Raw genomic sequence first — 16,133 nt, 5'->3', positions numbered from 1 at the left:
ACAATAAAATCTTGAGGTCCAAAAAACAAAATAAAAAGAAATAAAATACAGTGCTTGCTTCACCACTCCATCAAATCCCCTAGCAATGCAAAGTCATTTTGCATATGATCAAATATTGCGAAGTTGGCTTTGCGATGTGCGATTCACTGTTTGTTAAAACATTAGTCTAATATAGTATATTTGACTAATGAGAATTTGTCAGTGTGCTGCTATCCTTGAAAGCAGGAAAAGGAAGTCTTGGCAGTGCTACTGTAGGTTACAAACACTGGTAATACTGAAGGAATTAATCAACGAACCCATACCAAGCACATGCTGAGCCTGCAAAATATGAAAGGATACAAAAGACACTTATAAAACTGTGAAATGCAGACTTCCTCCCTGCAGGACCTTTGAGCTCTCTTCTCTTCGTGCCTCTGTGACACACTGAAAGTCTAGCGCAGGGTCACCCAGTGAATAAGCAGCTGAGGCAGGGCCAAAACCCAGATCCCCAGACTCCTGAGCCAATGCCCTTTCAACCTCACCACAACGGTTCTTCATTCCAAGTGATTAAGACACAGAGAGAAAGATCATAGTCATCAGAGAGGGATTAGTTAAGGGCTTAACAGGGAGGTGCTGACTGCCTAGGCTGAGAATGGTGAATCACAGCTGAGACGGGTGACTCACAGCCTTAAAGCAAGGGGGAAGGCCTGGGGAGAAGGGAAGAGGAAGAATGCCCCAGGGTGGCAGGAGAACAAGAGAACACGCTGGAAAATGAGCCATGTCCAGTGGGGTGCCCTGTGGGGAACCTAAAATATAAGTCTCTGAATGGTGCAAAGTTAAGCTTGCCTATGGAAATACTGATGAGCCAAAGTGATTGGGACTCAGTACTCATATTTACCTATTCACCAAAACATTTGCTCTGGAGGCAGAATTTTCTTACTGAAAACAACTACTCTGACTTTAATGTACCTATTGTTACGAATGAAAATTAAAAATGAAGTCTACATGCTGTATGAGACAATTCCACCTCTACTCACTCCTCATCACCGTGTAAAATTCATAAATCCATTAAAAGCAGAACCACTACTCCTTTTCTGGCACACTTCTCTAAAGAACATGAAAATGGCAGTTTGCACCATTCTTTCCAACACTTCAACCTCACCCAGCTGGCCGACCGGTTTCAACTCGCAAACAAGAAAAAAAAAAAAAAAATCAGCAAATTCAATCTGTTGATGAGTACATCTACACATCAGGGCCTTCCATTCCCAGGGAGGGCTGGGTCACTAGACAACATCATTACAATGGCCCTTTATCAGAGAAAGTTTTTCTGTTTAAGGAAACAAACTAGAGGTACAGGGAGACTTACTGATAAGAGCCATACCCACCTCAAACTGGTTTAAAATCATTCACTACTTGGTTAGGAAAACAGGTCACTTGTCCCCACCCTAACGAAAACAACAGTTTCTTCTGCCTTGAAAAGGTTGATAAATGAGACTGTGAATGCCCGGCTAGAAAAGCCCCCAGTGCAAGGCTGATCATTAATGAAATCCGTGCAGTTATTGAGAAAAGTCATTTACACTCAACATAAGAACTATATTATTCAGGTTGGTGCAAAAGTAACTGCCATTATTTTTAATAGCAAAAACCACAATTGCTTTTGTACCAACCTAATAATTAAAGGGTTTGTTCTTTAAAAAAAAAAAAAACTCTATAGATTTCATTGTATTTTATTGCTTCACTACAAAAGTGCGGTTACAAAAAAAAAAAAAGGACAAGTGAAGCAGTTTTCACTCCCAAAAAGAAGGGTAAAAGTTTACAAAAAAGTTAAACAAAAGAAAACTTAAAAGTCAACACTTCAAATAGTAAAAACACATTCTACTGAATTGAAATCAGAACCAGCTCCAGAAAGCCCAAATGTTAATCTGAACAAAAAAAAACATACTGCAACAGGGCTGGTCTGCACAGGCAAACCTGAGTCGAATCCAGAAGTTTCATGGACACGCCCACTTCGCAGTTTAAATGTGGAGTGTTGATGCGTTACCACAAAACAGATGGCTAGCAACCATGATGAATCAATCAGGGACTGGATGATTCAAATGAAGATTTTAAAGCAAAAATGAGTAGGGGTGGGAGTATGGAGAGTTGATTTTCTCCATCAAAGCTCTTACTGTACACAGTCCTGGACTCACAGTCTACAGGCCACACTGGAATTTAAAACAGAAAAAAGGCCGGGCGCGGTGGCTCAAGCCTGTAATCCCAGCACTTTGGGAGGCCGAGGCGGGTGGATCACAAGGTCAGGAGATCGAGACTATCCTGGCTAACATGGTGAAACCCCGTCTCTACTAAAAATACAAAAAACTAGCCGGGCGCGGTAGCGGGCGCCTGTAGTCCCAGCTACTTGGGAGGCTGAGGCGGGAGAATGGCGTGAACCCGGGGGGCGGAGCTTGCAGTGAGCCGAGATCGCGCCACTGCACTCCAGCCTGGGAGACACAGTGAGACTCCGTCTCAAAAAAAAAAATAAAAATAAAAAAATAAAACAGAAAAAAAAAGCATGTACTGGGTGGGGAGAGGGGTTCCCACTGTACTCCATCCTCCACCCACCTACTGCATCTCTATTAACAGAAGCTTTTTGAAAGCAGATACTATTCCCCTTGGTTTTCTGGTCTTGATTAATGACTGAGTCACAGGGCCAACTCATTCCCCAGAATTCCTGGAATTCGGCCCAGTGGCCTTGATCAAACCGAGCAGGAGGGACACACAGCACTTGCTCTAGCTTGTCTCTTCTGTGGCCTGATCTGAATCAATATTTGTTTGCTCCCTACTGACTTGTTGCAGCCTCATGCTCTCACAGCCTTTCTCTGCTGGTCTCCTGATCTGGGGTTGGAGTGGGTGGAAAGAGACTGGCAGGAAGAATGATGTCACTTGGCATGAAGCACTTTCAGGGTTGGGAAATCCGGGACTTTGAGTCTACAACTCAATTTCAGTGTTTTATGGCCCACATATTGTATTTTCAGCAGGGCCTGGCCACCTACAGAAAAAAAGTCCAATGTCAGCATTCAAGATCTTCCACACTGTGGACTTACCTACCTTTCCTTAAATACCTTCTGCACACACACACACACACACACACACACACACACACACGCACGCATACAGGCACCCTGCACAGAAGAGTTAACTGGACTGTTAACTCTTCCCTAAACACGCCAGCACTTTCTAAGTTCCCTCCACCAGGAACCTCAATCTTAATTAGCTGACACACGAATGAGTCTTTAGGATACAGAAAATCATGAATGCCACCTTTCTCACACACTCCTCCTTGCCCCGTGCTTCTGCAGCTTTTTGTGTGTCTGTGCAACATTACAGTTGCGTGTGTAAAGTCTGTGTTCCATATTATCTGCTCACAGCATTTCCAACCTACTCCTTCCTGTTTTCTCATAGATCTGAGCATAGTGCCTGGCACACGACAGGCATTCAATTTCATCTTGAGATGGTTTACACATACTGGATCTTTCTATATTAGAAAGTCTTTTTTTCTTCTTTTCCAACACACTCTCCTTCCTCAGTTTTCTCTCCCCCTCAGGCTGGACATTTCAAATGCAGTTCCAGTTCCACGCATTCAGAGCTGGAGGCTTAAATCATCAACATCTGCAAATCTTAGCAAAGCCTTCGGGGCAGCCTCTTATCAATATATAGCCATGGCCCCCACCTCTGTGCAGTCAGGGCTACTTGGGTCCTAGCTCTGTCCGTAGGACAACATGGGAATGTAACCTACAACTCCTGGCAAGAAGGGATCAAAGTGGCAGGATGTATGAGCGGCTTTAGGACTCTGATTTCCTCTGAGCTGTTAGTGTGTAGCCTGGGTGTGGCAGGGAGACAAAGCGCATGGACAAAGGGCTTTCATATCACAGTCACTCCCTAGCATCAGAAATTTCTACACCACACCTGGAGTAAAACTCAGGCCACCTGGGTGCTACCGACTTGTGCTCTAACAAGGTTAAGCTCAGCTGGATTAAAAGCTTCAGGGTGTGCTGGGCACAGTGGCTCATGCCTGTAATCCCAGCAGTTTGGGAAGCCAAGGCGGGCGGATCACTTGAGCTCAACAGTTCCAGACCAGCCTGGCCAACATGATGAAACCCTGTTTCTACTAAAAATACAAAAATTAGCTCGGCATGGTGGTAGGTGCCTTTAATCCCAGGTATTCGGGAGGGTGAGGCTGGAGAATCACTTGAACCTGGGAGGCGGAGGCTACAGTGAGGCGAGATCGTGCCACTGCACTCCCGGCTGCATGACACAGCAAGGCTCCATCTCAAAAAAAAAAAAAAAAAAAAAAAAAGGCTTCAGGGTGTATCCTAGAAGGGAGATTTGGAAGTAATCTGATGGAACCACCCAGAAGGACAAATATGGACATCTCCTGACCCCTACTGCTGACCTGTCCCTCCAGAAAGTAGATGAGGACTGCCTCTGGCAACAGCAGAAGAAAAAACATACCAGGCAGTGAATGGGTGGAAAGAATTTTTTTAAGGACTGGAATTTCCTTTGGTGTGGCCCACAACTAGAATAGGGTGTGGCACCAGGGAAAGTGAAGAGGATTCTCATGTGAGAAAAAGAGGAACATTCCATTTCTATTTAATTCTCACAACTGAATCTGGAAGGCAGCTTAAGACACCATAACTTTAAGCAAAACTTCCCCGAGGTAGGCAAAAGATGAAGTTTAGGTCTGTGGAACAGCTGGATTAAAAGGGAAATGAATCCCTGCCAAGTTCAGAAACTGGTATTAATTTGGGAAAATATAAAGTTTAAAATCCAAAAATTCACTTTTTGGAATTGTTGTCTCTTTTCTTTTTTTTTTGAGACGGAGTCTCGCGCTGTGTCACCCAGGCTGGAGTGCAGTGGCGATCTCGGCTCACTGCAAGCTCCGCCTCCCAGGTTCACGCCATTCTCCTGCCTCAGCCTCCGAGTAGCTGGGATTACAGGCGCCCGCCACCACGCCCGGCTAGTTTTTTGTATTTTTTAGTAGAGACGGGGTTTCACCATGTTAGCCAGGATGGTCTCGATCTCCTGACCTCGTGATCCACCCGCCTCGGCCTCCCAAAGTGCTGGGATTACAGGCTTGAGCCACCGCGCCCGGCCCCTGTTGTCTCTTTTCTTTCTCCGCCAGATTTAAGGTCTAAAGAGCAGGGATTTTGGGGGCTGTCAGAGGGGAGTCTGTGTTGTTCACTGCTGTATCCCTAGTGCCCATAATTATGAGTGGAACACAGGAGGTGATTAACATTTTGTGGAATAAATGGTTGTTTAAAGCAGCCCACTAGGGCCTGAGACTCCTTTTGTGACAATCCCACTCTCCCTTAATGAAAAATGTCTCCGCAGGCTCCAGGCTCTGCACAAGCACAGAGAGAACAAAGGCTCCAGACAATGCATTAGTGCCAGATTCTAGGCCCAATGGTGAGAGCCTACAGCCCTCAAAATCAATAGCAATTATAGAAGCATATCTACTTTGCCAGGAAAACGGCTTAAATCAGAAATTAGCCAGGAAACTAACGGCCATGAGTGCAAGCCTAATGTCAATCGATACCACAGTTTAATAGCTCAAAGACACAAGATGTTAAATATTGAGACTCCAGTCCAAGACTGAGCTCCTAATCAAAGTCAGTGAGTCAGCAATATTTCCTGGGCATTTACCACAGGCAGGCTACTTGGCACTGCAGGAAATTACAAAATCTAGACGGTCTCCAAATCACAAACCTCCGATTGTAAAAATGCACATAGATGGTCACACCCTTCCACTGCAGATGCAATGGACACTTGGAGAAACCCTTGACCTTTAGATAATCAACAGACTTGGAAGAAGGGAAAAAATTATTAAGCAGGACTGTGTTAACACTCTTGGCCCTTGCCCATCAAGGGCACCTCTGCTGCCCCAGTCTTACCAAAAATCTTCCTTCATACTGCCGGAATATTACCACTTTGAGTTCTATAAATTATAGATCTGTTTAGGTGAACAAGGTTTTTTAAATTATTTTATGTATTTATTTTTTGAGACTGGGTCTTGCTATGTTGTTCACATTGGCCTTGGACTCAAGAGATCCTCTAGCTTGAGCAGCTGGGACTACAGGCCCACGACCACGCCCAGCATCGCTGGTTTTTTTTTGTGTTTTTGTTTTTGTTTTTTTTTTTTGAGACGGAATCTGGCTGTCATCCAGGCTGGAGTGCAGTGGCACGATCTCGGCTCACTGCAAGCTCCGCCTCCCAGGTTCACGCCATTCTCCTGCCTCAGCCTCCCCAACAGCTGGGACTAGAGGCGCACGCCGCCACGCCCAGCTAATTTTTTGTGTTTTTAATAGAGACGGGGTTTCACCGTGTTAGCCAGGATGGTCTCGATCTCCTGACCTTGTAATCCGCCCGCCTCGGTCTCCCAAAGTGCTGGCATTAAGGAGTGAGCCACTGCGCCCCGGCCTGTTGTTTTTTAAATAACAGGACTCCTCTGGGTTGCTGAGGTTCTTAGGACCACCAACCATTTCTAACTTAATGAATATTGATTCAATCTGCTAGCCTCTAGCTGGATGCAGGTCTGCTGAAATGGGAAGGAGGAAGGAATGCAGCGTAACTGGACCGGCCTGGATGGCTGTTGTAATACGTCACAGAAGAGCATCTCTAAGGAGGTGGAAGGTGGAAAAAAGAAAGTGGAACAGGGGCAAAGACATAATTTTCCAATTAAAATAATTTACTCAGTGTCAATCTTAAAGCTACAAAAAGTTCCAGAAAAATATTTCAGTGATTTAGTCTTCCTACACACATATTGCCCCTCACTACCCTCCACCTCCCCACCACCAACCCCATAATTAGGCAGTGCATGTTAAATAGGTTTTTCAGGGCTAGCCTGAGAATGTCAGCACCTTCTGCAACACTGGTTCAGTGGGAAAGTGCATTCTGCATTCCAAGTCACCAAGTTCCAGACGGGGACAGTAGCACACGCATGTGAACAGAATCCATCAGTACAGTCTGGGGCCCAGGCCCTTGCACAGCAACAGCTTAAGGCTTTTGGTAATGGCCCAGGGTGCACCCATGAGGCCACTCCTCTTTTACACACACAGACACCCACAGCTTTAAAATGGCAATCTGACTACAAAAATGACACTTTGCATTTGCACAGCACTTTGTGTTTTCTGTGTACTTTACACATTTATTATCGAATGACGGTGTTTTTTGGAATCTCCAATAACCCTGTTTGGGTGGTGGTAAGAACAGGTATCCTTAAGCCACCTTCCCAGATGAGGAAACTGGTGTTCCCCTCCTTCGTCTCAACAGGCAGCTGATGGAACCCAAGCCCTCCACACCAGCCCTGGGGCCAGCTGCACTGAGAGGCCAGGAGGGAGCGGCCCCGGGGCGCCACGCCCTTCTCTGTACCCTCAGTTCCTGACTCACTGTCACATCATGGCGAGTAACAGGACAACCCTCCCCACAGAATCATGGGGGACACTACCTTCCTGATGCCAATGTGTTCAAACAAGCGGGCAACTCTCCAGGTAGAGTGAAATCCGAAGTTGCTATGCTACAAGATAACCCAGACCAAGGGGAATAACTGACGTTTTTATGTTTTCTTTTATTGGGGGGGGAGGCTGGGGGGTGCCTACTCACATTCTCCCCTCTCATCTTCCCCCGCTACTTCCCTCCTGCTGGTCGGTTCAACTCCACAAGCGCGCGTTTGTTCTGAGTACAGTAACTTAGAGCAGATGGGGGCACCTCCTAGGGGGCGGTGGAAAGCCCACTGCTACTGCTGCGCCGGGGACCCACAGCTTCCTGGGCGGCCACGCCCTGCCTCGGCGGCGCCTGGAGCGTCTGGAATGCGGGGCCTCCCTCCGCCCCCCTCCCCGCGCCGCCTCGCCCCGCTCCCGCAAGGACTTCTTGGGGAAGCCCGACCCCCCACCCTACCCTGGACCCTCCCGGCCCGAGCCCCGGCGGCCCCTCACGCCTGCCCCAAACACCTTAGCCCCCTCCCCAAAAGACTCTCCAGTGTGAGCCGTCCCTTCAGTCCCCTGCCCCCGACGGCCTCCGGGGCCAGTCGCCGGAGCCTCCCTGCCAGGCGGTACCCTTCTTCCCAGCGTCTCCGCACCCCGCTAGCTGGCGGCCTGTAGCGGGCGGGTAGGGCGCGCCCCGCTTACCTGGGCCGTGCGCCGAGAGCTGAGAGCGTCCCCAGATGCCGAGCAGAGCCGGCTGGCCTGGGTGGGGCTTTTATACTCGCCATATCCTCCCTCGGCGAGGCGAGGCCCGCCCCGCCCCGCCCCGCCTCCCCCTTATACGGCCCGCTCCCACCCGGAGTCAGGGGTGACTCACCCCGGCCCGCCGGCCCGCAGGGACCGCGCCCAGGAACGCTCCCGAGCCGCGCCACGTGGGAGCGGCCCCCGCGCCCCTGGCCCTGCCCTCCCAGAAAGCCCGGCCGAGGCTGCCCCGAGGCCTACAGGGGCCCCGTTTCTTCCTCCTTTCCTCATTTTACTTCTTAAGTGCCACGTCGAGCTCTCAGCCTCGGCTTGGGTTAATAAATTAACAAGACTTCAGTAGTAGACTCTGAACTTGCTTAAGTGGCTTTTTTTTTTCTGGCGTTAATGCAGTGGAGGAAAGAATTGTTCCAAGAAACATAAATCTGGACTCCCCTGAGCTGGGACTGTTGGCATCCAGCGCCCCATTACCGTCTTCAAACATGTCAGCTTAACCTCTGGCCGCCAGTTCCCCGGGGACGCGCGGGGAGGGAGGGAGATTCGCCCTGTGCTGCAAAGCCTGGCCCGCCCCGGCCTCCCAGCGCCGGGAAGCCCCAAGCCCGGGCTGGGAGGCCAAAGCCAGGAACCAGGATCCCACCTCAGTCCCGCCCAGGGAGGCGCCCCTGTCTCTAGCACGGCTGTGCTCTGCTTCTCTCCGCGCCTGGGGCATCTCTGCGCGGCCTCATGGCAGGCGGTCCTGAGCCGGGTGGGGCCCATAGCTTTGAACCCGGAGTTTCAACAAAGAACTTTCCTCTCGTCTTTCTTTCATGACTGGTGTGTGTGTGTGTGTGTGTGTGTGTGTGTTTTTCTTGCAGCCGTTTAGCCAACTCCTTTGCTCGGTTTTGCAGTTTCTCGCTTTTCTTCCAAGAGTCACGTTGGCAACGTGCAGGCAAACACCTATTTGTTGTATGTGAGACGACGCAGATACTGTATTCAAACCCCAAACTAACAGGGAAGCAATGCTGAGAATCCCGAGGACCTCTCGCTGGTCTTTTAAACCCCTCCTTGCACACTCACTTCCTGCAGCTCTTTTTCCTGGTTTTGATGATTCTGTGTTTTAATCTCCCATTTATCTTAACATCCATTTTTACTTTCCAGTTGAGCGTCAATTCACTCCTGGGAATCAGAGAATGATAGCAAGGCCAACAGATATTCAGTGCTCTGCTCACTGTCATAGAGTGAGACAGGCAAAGTCAGCCACAACTGGGGTCTCTTAACCCACCCAGAGCTCTGTGTTACGCAGCGCTTTCTCGAGGAATTATACGCGATGCTTTCGCTTTCATGAGGAATTATACACAATGGGCCCTACCACAGGGCCAAATAGAAAATAAAGCAACACTTGGGGCACAATTGCTGATTTACATTTATAGCTCTTCAGTGTAGCCTGAAAGCTTCAAAGTCAGAAATAGTGTTTGTCTACCTATGTGGTGTGAACATTTTGGAAGATTAGGGCTACACAGGCAGACAGTAATACTGGGCACGATTCAGCCTCCCTTCTGTATATCTCACGGTAGGTTCTACAGTCTCTTATTCCTAACTGTGCTGTGATAGGCCTTTTACAGAAGATAAAATTTAATTTAAATCATATGGAATATATAAAAGACATCAAATGGCCAAAAGAATTTTGTGCTCATCTTGGGCGTGCAGCAAATCCAAACTTCCATAGATGTGTACAATCACCAGGCTTTGCTTCATGCTAAAGAAATGTGCACTGATGTTATCATAAAAATGAAGCTATTAGAAGTCATAGTTTGCTATTTCTGAGGAATGTGAGGCCAGTTCTTCCAGTATAAAAGATCTTTTGAGTATTAGTCAGAAGACTATTTCCCCCCCAGTTGAGGAGAATGTTTACATCAGCCCTCAGATTGCCTGCTGTTGTCCATATTGTTCTCTTAAGTGCTTAACTTTGTTTTGTTTGCACTTTATCTGCTGCACTCAACACCTCTTCTAGCACCTAGCTAGCAATGATAGGCATTCACTAAATGTAATAGAATGATAGAATACAATTATTCACTGAATAATAGAATGTTAAAACAGGGAGGGGCCCTAGAGATTAAATTGCCCTATCCTTGATTTTTACTATTATTATTATTATTTTTTTTATTTTTTTATTTTTTTTTTTTTTTGAGACGGAGTCTCGCTCTGTCGCCCAGGCTGGAGTGCAGTGGCCGGATCTCAGCTCACTGCAAGCTCTGCCTCCTGGGTTCACGCCATTCTCCTGCCTCAGCCTCCCAAGTAGCTGGGACTATAGGCGCCTGCCACCACGCCCGGCTCATTTTTTGTATTTTTAGTAGAGACGGGGTTTCACCGTGTTAGCTAGGATGGTCTCGATCTCCTGACCTCGTGATCCGCCCATCTCGGACTCCCAAAGTGCTGGGATTACAGGCTTGAGCCACCGCGCCCGGCTATTATTATTATTGTATCTTTTACTTGAGGTCTCACTCTGTTACCCAGGCTAGAATGTATGGCGTGATTAGGGCTCACTGCATCCTTGACTATGGAGGCTTAAGAAATCCTCTCCCCTCAGCCTCTTAAGTAGCTGGGACCGCAGGCCCGCACCACCAAGCCTGGCTAATTTTTCTATTATTTGTAGAGACGACAGGGTCTTGCTATGCTGCTCAGGCTGGTCCCGAACTCCTGGGCTCAAGTGATCCGCCTACCTTAGCCTCCCAAAGTTCTGGGATTACAGGCGCGAATTACTATATCCGGCTCTTGATTTTTATATATGAAGAAATTGGAGTCCAAATAAAATCTCCTGCCCAGTCCAGGGATTAAATAATGCACCCAAGGCCCTCGTGTCAGTTACTTTTGCAGTATAACAAATTTTCCTCATAAACTTAGTGGTTTTTTTTTTTTGTTTGTTTGTTTGTTTTGAGATGGAGTCTCGCTGTGTCTCCCAGGCTGGAGTGCAGTGGCGTGATCTCGGCTCACTGCAAGCTCCGCCTCCCGGGTTCACGCCATTCTCCCGCCTCAGCCTCCCAAGTAGCTGGGACTACAGGCGCCCGCCACCACGCCCAGCTAGTTTTTTGTATGTTTAGTAGAGACGGGGTTTCACCATGTTAGCCAGGATAGTCTCGATCTCCTGACCTCGTGATCCACCCGCCTCGGCCTCCCAAAGTGCTGGGATTACAGGCTTGAGCCACCGCGCCCGGCCATAAACTTAATGGTTAAACATAACCATTTACTTGCTTGTGATTCTGCAATTTAAGCAGTACCTAGTGGGGACAGCTTGTTGGGTTGGGTAGTTTAGATGGGGTTGGAAGATTGAAAGCAGCTTCCTTTGTCTGGCAACTGAGCTGGGAATGCTAGAATGACAAAGACCAGGCTGGGCCTTTCTCTTCCTTGGTCTTACATCCTCCAGGTTCTCCTCTTTTCCTCCACCATGGTAGTCATGGCAGCCAGGCTTCTAGAAGCAAAAGCTGAAGCTGCCAGGCCTCTTGGCTCACAGGCTGTGCAAAAACAAGCAATAGGCTGGATTTGCCCTATGGGCTGCAGTTTGCTGATTCTTGTTTTAATCCATTGCCTTACACAAGTTTTTGGTTTTGCCCTCTGACATCTAGGCTCCTCCCTTTGAGATATATTTCCTTTTCTTAAGAATGGCCCATATTTGTAGCTGAGCAGCTCTGTCAGTCTGCTTCATTCATGCCAGGAGAAACTGAAAGGTCTAGAAACCTCTTCTCATTTTGCACTTTTTCTGGTTTAAGCTGGCAGTTCTTTCATTAATACAAGTATCTTAAAAACCATGTGGATTTTCTATAGCTTATTAAGGTTCACACCATGCTCCAAAATTTATATAAAATTTTCTCAAAAACTTTATTTATGTAAATCTTGCTGAGGTTTAATTCCATGTTCCAAGATTCACATTCATTTTTTTTTTTTAAATAGATCTCTCTCTACTTTACATGTCAGGCTGCAGTGGGACAATGCGCTTAAGATTCTTAAAAGCCCTGAGATGGTCTTCGAAGCACCACATTAAATCTTTCTTGGAGTCTTTAAAAAGAAGTTGTTGCCGGGCATGGTGGCTCACACCTGTAATCCCAGCACTTTGGGAGGCCAAGGCAGATGGATCACAAAGTCAAGAGATCGAGACCATCCTGGCCAACATGGTGAAACTCCGTCTCTACTAAAAATACAAAAATTAGCCGGGCATGGTAGCGCATGCCTGTGATCTCAGCTACTCAGGAGGCTGAGGCAGGAGAATCGCTTGAACCTGGGAGGCGGAAGTTGCGGTGAGCCGGGATTACACCACTGCATTCCAGCCTGGCAACAGAGCAAGACTCTGTCTCAAAAAAAAAAAAAAAAAGTAGTTTTTATAGCCACATCTTGATTTGGTCTTTCTCCAGATACCATTTCTTACTTTGCAAACATTTTACTGACTAGAATTCTGCTTGAAAACCAAACAGATCTTGCCCTTTGGCAATAAAACCCATTGGCACTTTCAGCATTTTACCTGAAAATCTCCTTGGCTAGATCCACAAGTTCAATGGCACATATTCTATCTTCTTTTCTTTTCTTTGTTTTTGTTTTTGTTTTTTTTTTTTTTTTTGAGTTTCACTTTTTTTTTTTTTGCTAGAGTCGGGGTTTCACCATGTTAGTCAGGCTGGTCTCAAACTCCTGAACTCAGGGGATCCACCCACCTCGGCTTCCCAAACTGCTGGGATTATAGGCGTGTGCCACTGCACCAGGCTTCATATTCTATCACTCGTGTCACCACAGGCAACAGCAATGTCAAACATCCTGCCACTACGTGATATAGTTTGCCTCTTCTCCAGTCCTCCATAGCAATTTCCTCACTGCTCTACCAACTTCCACTCACAGTCATCTCTCTAGTTACCAGCTGGCAGTAAAGTCAGTGTCACATATTTTAGGGTTTTATTACAGCAACACTCCACATCCAGGCACCAGTTATGTTTCATTTACCTATTAGTATGAAATAGACCGCCTCCAAATCTTAGAGGTTTAAAACAACCACCACCATTTATTTGTTCATGATTCTGCAGAAGGTGGAGTTCATTGGGTCAGTTCATCTCTGATCTGTCTTAGCTAGGAAGACCCAAATGAGGCTGCAAGATCGAGAAGGGCCTCTCTCCAGTAGGGTAGTTGCTGGTTTTCAAGAAGTCAAAGTGGAAGCTATCAGGCCTAGAACTAAAACAGTGTCACTTCCACTGCATTCCAGTAGAATGCCAGCATAAGTTGGTCAAAGCAAGTCACACAACCCAGATGCAAGGGAAAGTGAAATAGACTTCACCTCTTCATAAAGCGAATGACATGTGAGTAAGTGGGTGGAAGGAATTGTTGGCAACCATCTTGGCAGACATTCTACCATAATCCTTAAACTAGTAAGGAACAGAGCTGAGGCCAGAATATGTTTTTCTACTTTCAATCTACTCCCTTGTCCATTACATCATATTTCTCAGATACCACCGCTCCTTCAGTGAGATAAGCATGACCCCAGGCCCACTACATTGTATGATTTAGACACTCATTAACATAATGCTATTATTTCCTTGAGCCTGTTATATGCAATCAGTGTACGCATATATTTCTATTTGAAGACATGGCCAGAAGAGGAAAAGGATCTGGGAAACGTAACTGGCAAACAGCAAATAATAATTCTAAAAAGAAAGAACAGGCAAAGTGAAGGGGAAAAATTATCAAAGAAATAACTGAAGAGAGGCCAAGCGTGGTGGCTCACGCCTGTAATCCCAGAATTTTGGGAGGTTGAGGCGGGTGGATCACCTGAGGTCAGGAGTTCGAGACCAGCCTGGCCAATATGGTGAAACCACTACAAATACAAAAAATCAGCTGGGCATGGTGGTGGGCACTTGTAATCCCAGCTACTTGGGAGGCTGAGGTAGGAGAATCACTTGAACCCGGGAGGTGGAGGTTGCAGTGAGTCAAGATTGTACCACCATTGCACTCCAGCCTGGGTGACAGAGCAAGACTCTGTCCTGGGCCGGGGGGAAAAAAATAGGGTTGGATGTGTAAAGCTCTTATTTACGGATGAATCGCAAATTATAAATATATCAGGATATATGACCAGGTGAAACCTTTGAAAGCCTCTGTTTTCTCATGTGTGATACTAAGGACTATTGTAAAGATTAAAGTCCAGGCATGGTGGCTCACGCCTGTAATCCAGCACTTTGGGAGGCCGAGGTGGGTGGATCATGAGATTAGTAGATCGAGACCATCCTGGCCAATATGGTGAAACTCTGTCTCTACTAAAAATACAAAAATTAGCCAGGCGTGGTGATGCTTGCCTGTAATCCCGGCTACTCAGGAGGCTGAGGCAGGAGAATTGCTTGAATCAGGGAATCGGAGGTTGCAGTGAGGCAAGATCACACCGCAGCACTCCAGCCTGGTGACAGAGGGAGACTCCATCGCAAAAAAAAAAAAAAAGATTAAAAAATGTATAAAGAATGTCTGGTATATTGTAGGTGCTGAAAAAAGGCATAGTTATTTCACTGGCTTTTCAGTCTTTGCAAGCAGCTAGCCTTGCTGAACTCATAGTAAGACTTCAAGAAATCCTTGTTGAATTCACGTGTCATGACCCAAACCACACAGAGTACTCTTGGTATGGACAAACCACAATGTCTATTTTGTTTGGAGGCATTTCCTGGGAAAAATCTGCAGCGAATTCGATGTCTCTTTCTCAGCTGTAACAGACGTTTTTGGCCTCAGTTCATTCTCTGTGAGACAGCCAGAATTCTCTTTCTGAGACATAATTCTGATTATATGACCCCTCTCCAGAAACTTCCCAGCAGGGCTCTGACCTACCTGGGCAGCCTCATTCCCCCACATCTTCACTCTTCACCGCTCCATGTGCCACTGCTGGACAGACCAGGCTCATTCATGCCTCTGTACCTTCCTCCATCCTGTTTTCCTGCTGGAATGCCCTTTCCTGCTTTCCTCAGTGGTGAACTTTGCTTCATCCATCAAGCCTCAGAGTAAATATTATTTCCTACTGCAGAGCAAAGGCTTTCCCAAGCCCTTCAGGCCGATTTGGCTACTTCTCTTGGCATTTTAAAAATAATCTCTCCTCTTGCAGTTGTCACCTCACATTGTTTTTTTTTTAATTTGTTGGTCTCAGCAACTAGGCAAGAGCTTCTTGAGGATAGGCGTTTGGTTGTTTCCTCTTTGCACTGACATGATCTTACCCAGTACCTGTTACTATCAGATTTTTCTCCATAAACGCATTCCCTTGCCTTTGTTCATACTTAAACTCACCTGGCAAAAATTAAAATATATAGTATTCGGTGTGGTGAAAATGGGCAAAATGGGAATTTTCATACTTTATTGGTGGGAGGATGGTTTGTCAATATCTATCAATATTTCAAATACTCATGCCCTCTGATGCAGTGATGTTGGTTCAAGAAAGCTATCTTGAAGAGAGAGCTCTACGTGACCATAACAATATGTGTGTAAGGACATTTATATCAGCATTTTAAGATTGAAACACCCTAAGTGGCCATCAATGAGGCTAAATTAAATTAATTTTAGAGTATCTGTTCAGTGGAATGAAACTGCTGAAAGGAATGGAGTAGATCAATATGTCCTGACATGAACGGATTTCCAAAATATAGTGCTAAATGAAAGAACAAGCAGAATGTAAGTGTAAAACTGTGTCTTGCTGGAATGCTAAGTTACAATACGATATATAAAACATCATGAAAACGGATTTGGCTACAGATGCCCACTCTGTCCAGATCATTTCTATATTAACCCACTGGAATATTGGGATGCTTCCTAAGGTATAAGTTTCTTTTTTTTTTTCCCACATTAAATTATGATTTACTTATCAGAAATTCCAAAATGTCAAAATATTACCTTTGAGGACTTTAAAAAAAAAATTATTATCAGAGAACATAAGCACAAGTATAAGATTGTATCCATAAAAGT

The 16,133-nt window shown here is 46.3% G+C and overlaps 1 protein-coding gene across 1 annotated transcript in view; it reads right to left on the bottom strand.

The window, feature by feature from the left end:
• The window catches only part of LOC116275810 (annexin A2), a 49,363-nt gene extending 41,126 nt beyond the window's left edge, over positions 1-8,237 (bottom strand). The window contains exon 1 of the mRNA XM_031668576.1: positions 8,142-8,237. The gene's annotated coding sequence lies outside the window, so the exon portion shown is untranslated. The remainder of the gene's footprint in view (positions 1-8,141) is intronic.
• Positions 8,238-16,133: the final 7,896 nt, after the last annotated feature.

The sequence above is a fragment of the Papio anubis genome, chromosome 7 (genome assembly GCF_008728515.1).
Source record: "Papio anubis isolate 15944 chromosome 7, Panubis1.0, whole genome shotgun sequence".
Classification (NCBI taxonomy): Eukaryota; Metazoa; Chordata; class Mammalia; order Primates; family Cercopithecidae; genus Papio; species Papio anubis.
The sequence above is the reverse complement of the archived record's forward strand: the minus strand, read 5'-3'. Positions and strand labels throughout refer to the sequence as shown.